This window comes from Pteropus alecto, unplaced genomic scaffold (assembly GCF_000325575.1).
Source record: "Pteropus alecto unplaced genomic scaffold, ASM32557v1 scaffold311, whole genome shotgun sequence".
In the NCBI taxonomy this organism is placed as follows: Eukaryota; Metazoa; Chordata; class Mammalia; order Chiroptera; family Pteropodidae; genus Pteropus; species Pteropus alecto.
In genome coordinates this window covers 2,141,893-2,150,829 of record NW_006431916.1, presented here as the reverse complement: position 1 = coordinate 2,150,829, position 8,937 = coordinate 2,141,893, and positions in this window count along the sequence as shown.

Genomic DNA, 8,937 nt, shown 5'->3' with positions numbered 1-8,937 from the left:
TGCATAGCTCTATTCTCGCTCCCTGTATGGGTGTCAGTCATCTATGCCAGTATCCCGGCAGGTACAGATGAATTCTTCTCGGCTCTGTGACCCCAGCTCCAGAATGGTGCCCAGCAGTTCAGAAGTGTCTGGGATTTTTTGTGTGGGGCAAATAGGGCAAGGCCTGGGTGTGAAGTAAGTGTGGGACTCACGGAGGGCTGCCCTTCCAGCTGAGTGCATAGCTCTATTCTCGCTCCCTGTATGGGTGTCAGTCATCTATGCTGGTATCCCGGAAGGTACAGATGAATTCTTCTCGGCTCTGTGACTCCAGCTCCAGAATGGTGCCCAGCAGTTCAGAAGAGTCTGGGAAGGAAGAATGGAAGGAAGGAAGGAAGGAAGGAAGGAAGGAAGGAAGGAATGAAAGGAAGGAGGGGATTCATTTAACCAAATCAAGTGAAATTGAGTTCATCACAAAAGACATCTTTGGGACATCAGATTATCATCTGAAATCTGACTTTAAAATTTAAGAGGATTGGAGGATGTGGAATAAGTATGAGTTCTTAGACATCCAGCAGGAGGAAGGATGGAGTAGAATGGGATGGCAAGAGGGAAGAAGGGCGAGTGTGGAGTGAGTTTCCTATGTAGTAAATTTAAGGAGTCCTTGGGACCTTCTAAGCAAATGTCGGCCGGAACATGAAGGAGACCCATGGCTTTTAGCAAATGGGCTTTTGACAACAGGCCATTGGACTTCCCTGAACTTCAGTAAAGGACCTCTGGCCCCTTTCAGTTCTTCGCATGAGGTTTCTGGCGAGAGCCAAACAATGACAGACATGTAAGGTGGAAGTGACAGGTGTCCCAGGCAAATGATTCCCGAGGCCAGAAGGTACATGTATCCTCTCTCCTTCAGGATCCTGAAAAATCAAAGGACATTCCCACAGGAAACACCTGAGTTCTGTACCCACAGTATTCCCTGCCCCCAGCACTGCCTTCACAGCCCTGAGAAAGACCCAGCTCCTGGAGGGAGGCTGGCTCACTGGTTGCAATAGTGAAGACCCATTTCCTCTTCCATTCGGGAAGCTACGGGGAGCCCAGCTGGGCCCATCAGCAGCCTGCTGCTCCAGAGGGAGGTGTACCCCTGGTGGGATCTGGAAAAGAACGCAGAGCTATGGGGTACCCCTGCAGTGCTGGGGCCCAGCACGGCCAGGAGGCCACTCCCAGTGAGGTTCTTTCTGTTCGGGCACAGTAGGCACTAATCGTGACAAGCAAAGGCATGGAAACGCCGACGCTTACACAGCACACTCTCATTCCAAACTCCTTCGCTGTTCTTCCTCAGGAAGCTTCCTGTTGAAAGATAAATGTTCTGCCTGTGATCAAACAGATTTATATTTATTTACTTTCCTTTCCTCCCAGGTCTGAGCCCGCGCCAATGGGTCAAAGAGGAGGATTCCACGCAGTTGTGATGGTCTCTGGAGAAGCCTGGAATTTCCCCATGGACATGAGTGTGGCAGAAGAGGGCAGAGTCTCGTGGCAGCCAGGGTAGGGTTTTCCCCGCACCCTAGGGCCTCTTGGCAAGTGAGTCACCTCTAAAGGTGGGAAGGGGTCTCCAGCTGTTTGGGGAACCTGGCCATCAGTTTCTGACTCTTTCCTTTTCAGGGGCCTGGCGGTCTTATGTCCCAGGAACAAGGAACAATCACAAAGACATCCCAAATCCATTTTCCTTCAAAACAGTGCCCAGGTCGCAGTGAGGAAAGGCCATCCTGTACTTTGGTAAGTTGGTGACCCATCTATACTGTAATTAAGCCTTCAGAACTGATAATGAGATTTCTTCTGTGACTTCTCACACTAGAGTGCTGTAGTTCCTGAAAAACCCCTTATCAGACATTGCCAGGAAACACGGGCTTCCACAGGAGTGAATGTGGTAGGCAACTGAAGACATTCCCAAAGTCAAACTTCTTAAAAAACTTTTTTACTAATTTATATGTAAAACTTTCTAAAACCACAGCACTCAGCTTTATGTTTTAAGCAAATAAATGGAACATAATTTGATACCTCAGGGACCACCTTGGGCCCACTGGGAAGGGTGGGGCAAGTGCCCCTACACTGGTAGCCCCGAGGGTCGAGGGTCGGCTCCTGAGTTCTTGCAGCCCTGGGCTTTTTATAATTTTGTGACCTGCCCCTTTGTCAAGTTGTCAGTTTGCCCACCTCCTTGAAGTTGCTGCTTCCAGGGTAGGACCAGGAATGGGGTATGAGGGTGAGAAGCAGGGGAGACTGGGGAGGGGGCTGGAGGTCTGGTTCTGCACCTCATCCTCTGCCCTGGAGTGTGTAACTTCTCTCCTCATCTCAGACACAGAGAATTAAATAGGTGATTCTGTAAAGCTCTGAGGCTCTGTAATTCCCGCGAAAATGCTCTAAAGTGAGCTCAAACTCAGGATATCAACTCAAACGAAAGATTGCACCGGGGTTATGGGTTTAGCTTCCTCGTTATTCTCGTAAACAGTGCACACTCCTGAGGGCAGGGGCCACCTTATATTCGTCCTCCAGGGCCTGGCAGGTAGCAGGCTTGTGGTACACAGAGGGAAGACAAATAAATAACTAAGCTGGCCAGTTAAGACCAAAGCATTATTTCCCTCCAGCTTTGAACCTCTCATCTGTCTCCTCAGCTGGGTTGCAAGCTCCCTGGGAGTGAGAAATAAATCTTTTCTTCATGGGATCTCTGAGCAGAGCTCATGGTGTGGCTAGGCTAGCTGTTAACGTATTTGAATGGGCTGCCCGAGCCCTGGAGAGCTACCCACCCAGGTGCCCAGCATCTCTCTCCAAAGCCCACTCCCTACCATCTGCCTCTAACGGGTGATCCCTGTCTTGGCAGGGCCTCCAGGACTCTGCTCCATAGATCTATGGCTGGTGTCCTTCTGAGTGGTCAATGTATTGCTGTGCCATTGTTAAGTGTTCGTGTGATGGACCAGCCCAATGCAGATAATGGGGATGCAGCAGATGCCTCATAAGTGCTACCTGTTACCTGAGAATTGATAAATGTGGGCTCTGGTCTTGCAGTGGACTGAGGGATTTCTCAGCAAGGAAGTGGGCAGTGCCTGCTGCCTGATTTTAAGAAGACTTGTATATCGGGTCCCCCGCTGGACAGCATAAGACCCTCAAAAGACACCAGTAGGTAAAGAAAAGCACAAACTTGCTGTCCTTACCACCTCCTATTCCAGGTCCATCCATCCACCTGTCCATCCACCTGCTCTTTCGGTACCACACTTCAGGCACGTCAGCTCCAGGAAGGCCAGAGAGCAGGTTATGCCAGAGGATGGGTGGCAGGGGGAGTAGGAGGAGGGTAGGCTTGGTACAGGGGTGGGAGCAGGGGACTAGGCTGAGCCCCAGCCCTCTGACTAAGTAGCCAGGTGGCCACACCTCTTGGAGCAAGGGAGAGAATTAAACCCACCTTCCAGGTTGTTGTGAGAACTGGCAAGTCTAACCCAGGCTCTGATCCAGCACCCACACTTGGGATTCTCCTACTGATGGAATCTTATTTTAATAAATCGGGACTTTAAAAATGACAGAGTTGTTAAATGGGTAAGTTCAATTGGTGAAGACGCATCAGGCTATACACTTAAATGTGCTATTCCGTACATAAAGTATATGTTTAAAAAGCTAAAGCACCAACTATGTTCTCAGGCATCAAAAATGTTATCAATAAAAAAGTCGATATGCTAAAAAAAAAAAAAATGGCTGAGCAAAATCTAGGGTGTTCGTCCTAGAGAAAATTCCTCAGATAGGTCAGTTTCAATCCTGGATTTTTTTCTTTAAGCTCAGGGGTGGAAGGGCAAAAAGTTCCAGATACGCTTTTCTCCCTGAAGCTAAGTGTTTAACTGGTGCATCTCAGCAAAAGCAGAGCTGGACGAAAAAGTCTGAGTGAGAATTGGTGGAGAGACAGTAATCAGGGAGCCAGGAGGTTGTTCGGCGGGCCTTGGGCACACAAACCTGGAGGATTAAACACTGAGTCCAGCGAGGTTAATTACGTAGAGATTGATGCTGGCTTAAAAGGGAAGCAAAGAGTGATGTGGTCCTCACCACATCCTCAGAGGCAGGCCTTGGCTAATTGGATCTAACAATTGATCGTTTTATTCCTGATCCAGGAGGTGCTGTGATATTGACCTTCAAGGTTCAGAGAAGTAAGTTTAGGACACAGTGAAACAGACAGCTGTAATGCCAGCCACCGTGGAATTTCTAGTGTTTCACTGGTGCGGGAGAGGTGGAGTGGAGATGGTTTTCAGGCCCTTGTAGTTTCAAAAGACCAGAACGAGGGGCTGAAGACATATCTGCTTCTTCCCACTTCAAAAGTATTTATATTCTTACCATACTGGCCAGTATTCAGACAGGGCTCCCAGGCCTGGTATGTGGAAAGGCAACGAGTCCCCAAGTTCACCAAAGATAGCTTCTTCTCATGCACTTATTTGAAACCGAGTGTGTGCCCCACACAAACCATGTCCTAAATAACACCGAGAGTGCCCACCAAGTCTATTAAACTCATCTACACACGCTTGAAGTCCTAAGAGCTAGACACCTGCCACCTTTTTTCCAAGAGTGAATATTTTAGATTCTTCTCATTCAGTAGGTGGTGGGAAGGTGGGCTAACCTATGTCCCCCAGTATTCCTTCAGCATACACTGGCTGAGCCCCTGCTCTGGGTCAGTTCCTTATTTGGGGGAAAACACAATGATGGCCCCTATACCTCAAGGGTCTTAGTCTAGGGCAGAATTCAGGACAGGTGCCAAATACCTATACCCAAGACCAAAAGAGTTTCCATAAGGAGAGGGGTGCGTTGAGTGCAAAGAGGATTCCAAGGTCGTGGGTTCACAGCCAAGTGGGATAGGAGTGAACTGAAGAAAGAGGGCACAAGGGGACTTGGGGGATAGTTGGACTTTGAAAAGCAGTAGTGAGGAGGGCAATCTAGGCAAAAATCAGTGTGAGCGAAGGCGCGATAGGCTTTTTCACTAGGCTATGGAAGGACAGGGGCAAGGCAGGCGTGGGGCTGAGGCAAAGCCCTGAGCTGGGGCGAGGAGGCCTTTGTAGGAAGCCAGGCAGTAGTGAGCAAGGGGAGGGGATATGAAGGCCAAGAGGCTCACAGGATACCCCATTTTCCTGAAGCCTGGACACCCCAGGGAGGCAGCAAGTGAAAACCCTCCAAACTACTTTTCTTTTCAACTCTGCCAGTTTCTCCCCAGGCTCCCTCTTCTCCAGTGGAGGGGCCCAAGGAGTGGCCAGGACTTACCTGTCCACATGGGAAAGTGGAGGTGGGTCCAAGAGGCAGAGTCTCCTTCCCCACCACTGAGAAGAGGAAGGGTGAGTCTAACGTCAGCTTCTCAGAGAGCCTTCCTGCCGGGGCCTCTGAGAAGCCTCAGAGAGAAAGGACCCCTCCTGTCCTAGGGAAAATCTTCAGACCAATGGATTCGTGCCGCCAAGGTGGTGCGGACATCAACACACAGGGCCACATTACAGCCCTCTGCTCCTGGCAAGGCATTCTCTGAACTAGTTGAAATGGTCTAACTTGGTTTACTTTTCCAGGGCAGTCAGAATTCGGAGCCAGTCAGACAATCCCCTGCGGGTTCATCCTTCTGGATACCTGATGGGAGGGGCAGAAAGAGGCTCCTTAAAGCAAAAAGAAATGAGTGCTGGAGATGAAGTGTGCAGGCCATGACTTGTTGGTTCCCCCTGTTCCGTGGGCGTTTAACTGAGAACATGGCCATTCAGAACAAAGACTACACTTCCCAGCATTTCTTGCAGAAGATATAGCCATGTGACTAAGATCTAGTCAATAAGTAAGTGCCACTTCAGAGATATTTTCTTAATGGAAAGGGCTATGGCTTTCTTCTTTTCTTCCTTTCTGATCACTGGAATGTGGATATAATGGCTGGAACCAGAGCAGCCATTTTGGACCATGAGGTAATCTTGGGACTGAAGCTATATATAGAAAAGCAACAAGACAGAAGGACTCTATGGGTCTTTGACCCCATGGAGCTGGATATTGGTCCTAGGCCACTTACATCTGGATATTTCTATGAAGAGAAATGGCCTTATATTCTGTTTAAGGCATTGGCTATTTTGGAATTCTCTGGTACCAACAGTCAAACTTCATACGAAATATTACACCATTTTTCAAGGTGCAAACCCAACCTCCTCCAAGAAACAAGAAAGAGCATTTCAGTCAGAACCTACCTCTCTTTTTCCTACACCTCCATTATCACATTGATCATTACATATAGGAAAGTACCGATAGTGTGATGTTGCTTGCAAGCCCTTTCATATGAATTATTTTATTCATTTCATGTTTTCTGCACAACAACCCTAGATAAGTATTATTGCCAGCATACCACAGGTAAGGAAGTGGCAGCTCAGATGGGTAAATGGTTTTCTAGTTTAGCAACCCTCTTCAGCTTAAATATGAATTATTAATGCCTCCATCCATCTCTTCTCCTGCCCATGGGCTTCTCTATGGCCCAGCAGGCGCTGCTTTAACTCTGATGCCCTCCAAGGCTCAGGGCCCCACTCACAGCAGGTGTTCTGTAAATTTGTGCTGAATTGATTTGCTGTAAATGCAGCAAGTTCTTCTTCATCCAAGAATATTGATTTTTTTTCTAAACTGCATTTCTCTGTTTGACGTTCTCCAAGAAGGCAGAAAAACTACAAAGAAAGAAAAGAGCTTGGTCCTTTTTGGTGAATGTTTAGCCTTCAGAGGGCCAGATGGCCAGGGAGGGGCCTGCTCTGGAGGTGTCAGAGGCTCGTGCAGAAACCCGGGGCCTGCGACTGCAGGAGTAATGTGTAGAAGGGCCCCTGAGGAAGTGGGGTCACCGAAGCTGGGGGCTCAGCAGATTCCCACCCAGCTTCCCTGATGGGATAGGGGAAATGAGGAGCCCCAGAGAGGCAAAGGAAGGAGCTGGTTTCATGGCCAGACTGTTTTTACAAGTATTACTTCATTAAACTTCACAGCATTCCCATGAGGTTGGGCAGAGGGCAAATTGCTTCTTTTGATGGGGATGGAGAGCTGAGAAGGAGAAATAAAATGAGATCTTGCTGCCTGGCTATGAGGAAAAACTGCTGCCCCAGACCTGCAGTGCTCCTGCAGAGACGGAGGGTCTGAGGGTTCTGCTCATGATGAAAAAACTGTCCTCATTTCTCACATTCACACAATGGCTCTTCACTGGATTCAAAAAAACATCAAGTTTGATCTGCTCGACAATTCTTTGAGGCAGGCACTGTCCCTTTAAATCCTGACCTTAACCAAGACGCCAGAGTGCCCTTAGGCATCGCCCTTTCAACAGAAGAGGAACCTGAAGCCCAGAGAGGGGAAGTGACTTACCAAATGTCACAAAGCACCATATCCAGAGTCCAGATGTCACTGCTCCCATTGCCTGCAGCTCATTAGGGGAATTTAGCAGTGGATAAACCTGGAGAGAGTGGCCAACCTCATCTGCTAACTAGCCTGCAAAACCCTGGCACTCTCCAAATATCAGGCCACAGAGGAGAGGAGAGGGTGGTGACAGATTGAGCCCAAGCCAGCTCTGCCCTTTTGAATGGGAGCCTGGGCCCTATGAATAACTCCAGAGCCATGGAGCGCTAGAGCTTTAAGGGCCTAATAGAAAGTGAGGGCTCTGAGGCCCCCAGAGGGGAGAGCACTTGCCCAAGGTCACACAGAGAGGGCAGTGGCAAAACCAGGACTACAGTATTTCTTCATCTTAACAATGAAGTAGAGACATTTTCCACACCAGGTTCGGGTTTCCATGCACAGATTTAACCTGGGATTTGGACCCTCTCTTCTGGCATCCTCCTGTTGACAAGTGCTCACATAGGAGACGGGATTCCCTGAAGTGCCCTGCCTGCCACAGAAAGTCCTCCTCACCCCATGTTCCTCTGATACCCGTGACACTTTGTCTGTGCCACGCATGGCCCTTTTACATGTGCGACACATAATTATTGACCTGTGTCTTGGCTTCCTAGCTATAGCAGTTGGGTCTGCCTGGTTTTCTTGGGCACAAGAGAAAGAAGTCGAAGTGACTTCTTGATGAAATGAGGTTAGCTATGGCTGTGGGACACTGGGCTAGACGGCTCTGCTAAGTGCCTGTGGTCACGTACTCGGGGCAGTGGGTGGCCATCCCTGAGAGAGCAGACTGTGGACAGCTGGAGGAGTAGGCAAGGCCTGGCAGCCTCTCAGCGGTGCTCTTGGCCTGATCCTTCCTTGAGGCACTTGCTGAGCCCACGGGAAGGGCCCATGAGACAACCCACGGTCAGCATTCCCAGTGACTGTAGCTGCAGCCCTTTAAGAAACCTGCTCATAAGAAATGCTCCTAATGCCTCAAGAAAGGAACTTCCACTTCATTCTAAGAAAGAGGAATGTCAGACCGCACACCTGCCTTCCTGAGTTGCCCTGGAGTCTGTGTGGGGGTGATGGCCACCACCCTGTCTGATCACACTCTGCCAGGGCAGTGAGCAGTGTAATGCCCTCTCAAATCCATGGTCCCTTTAGGCTCCCACCTTCCCACCATCCTTGATAGAGATATGGGTGTTATTTAAGTAAAAAGCAGAATAAAACCAACCATAATGAGTCATCTCAAAACTGATGAGGATTGTAAGTCAAAAGGCACATTTTCCCCTCTTGTGCCTTAACCAAGTCACTTTCCAGGCGAGGTGCTGCTCAGCTCTTGGAAGAACTGGAATATAAATGTGGGGGTCTCACCTAACCCTCCCCCACCCCTCCCACCCCCGTCCTTCTATGCCATCCCAAATGTTTACAAATGCGAGTTTTAAGGGGTGTGATGAAGCTTGAAATGCCGGGCCATGCCACATATATAAAAGAGATTGTTTATTAACTTTTTATTAACTTCAGCCCACAACTTCCGCAAAGATAGCTCCCAGGACTGCAGCATCAAATGCCTTTGAACATAAACTTTATTCCTTCGATTTC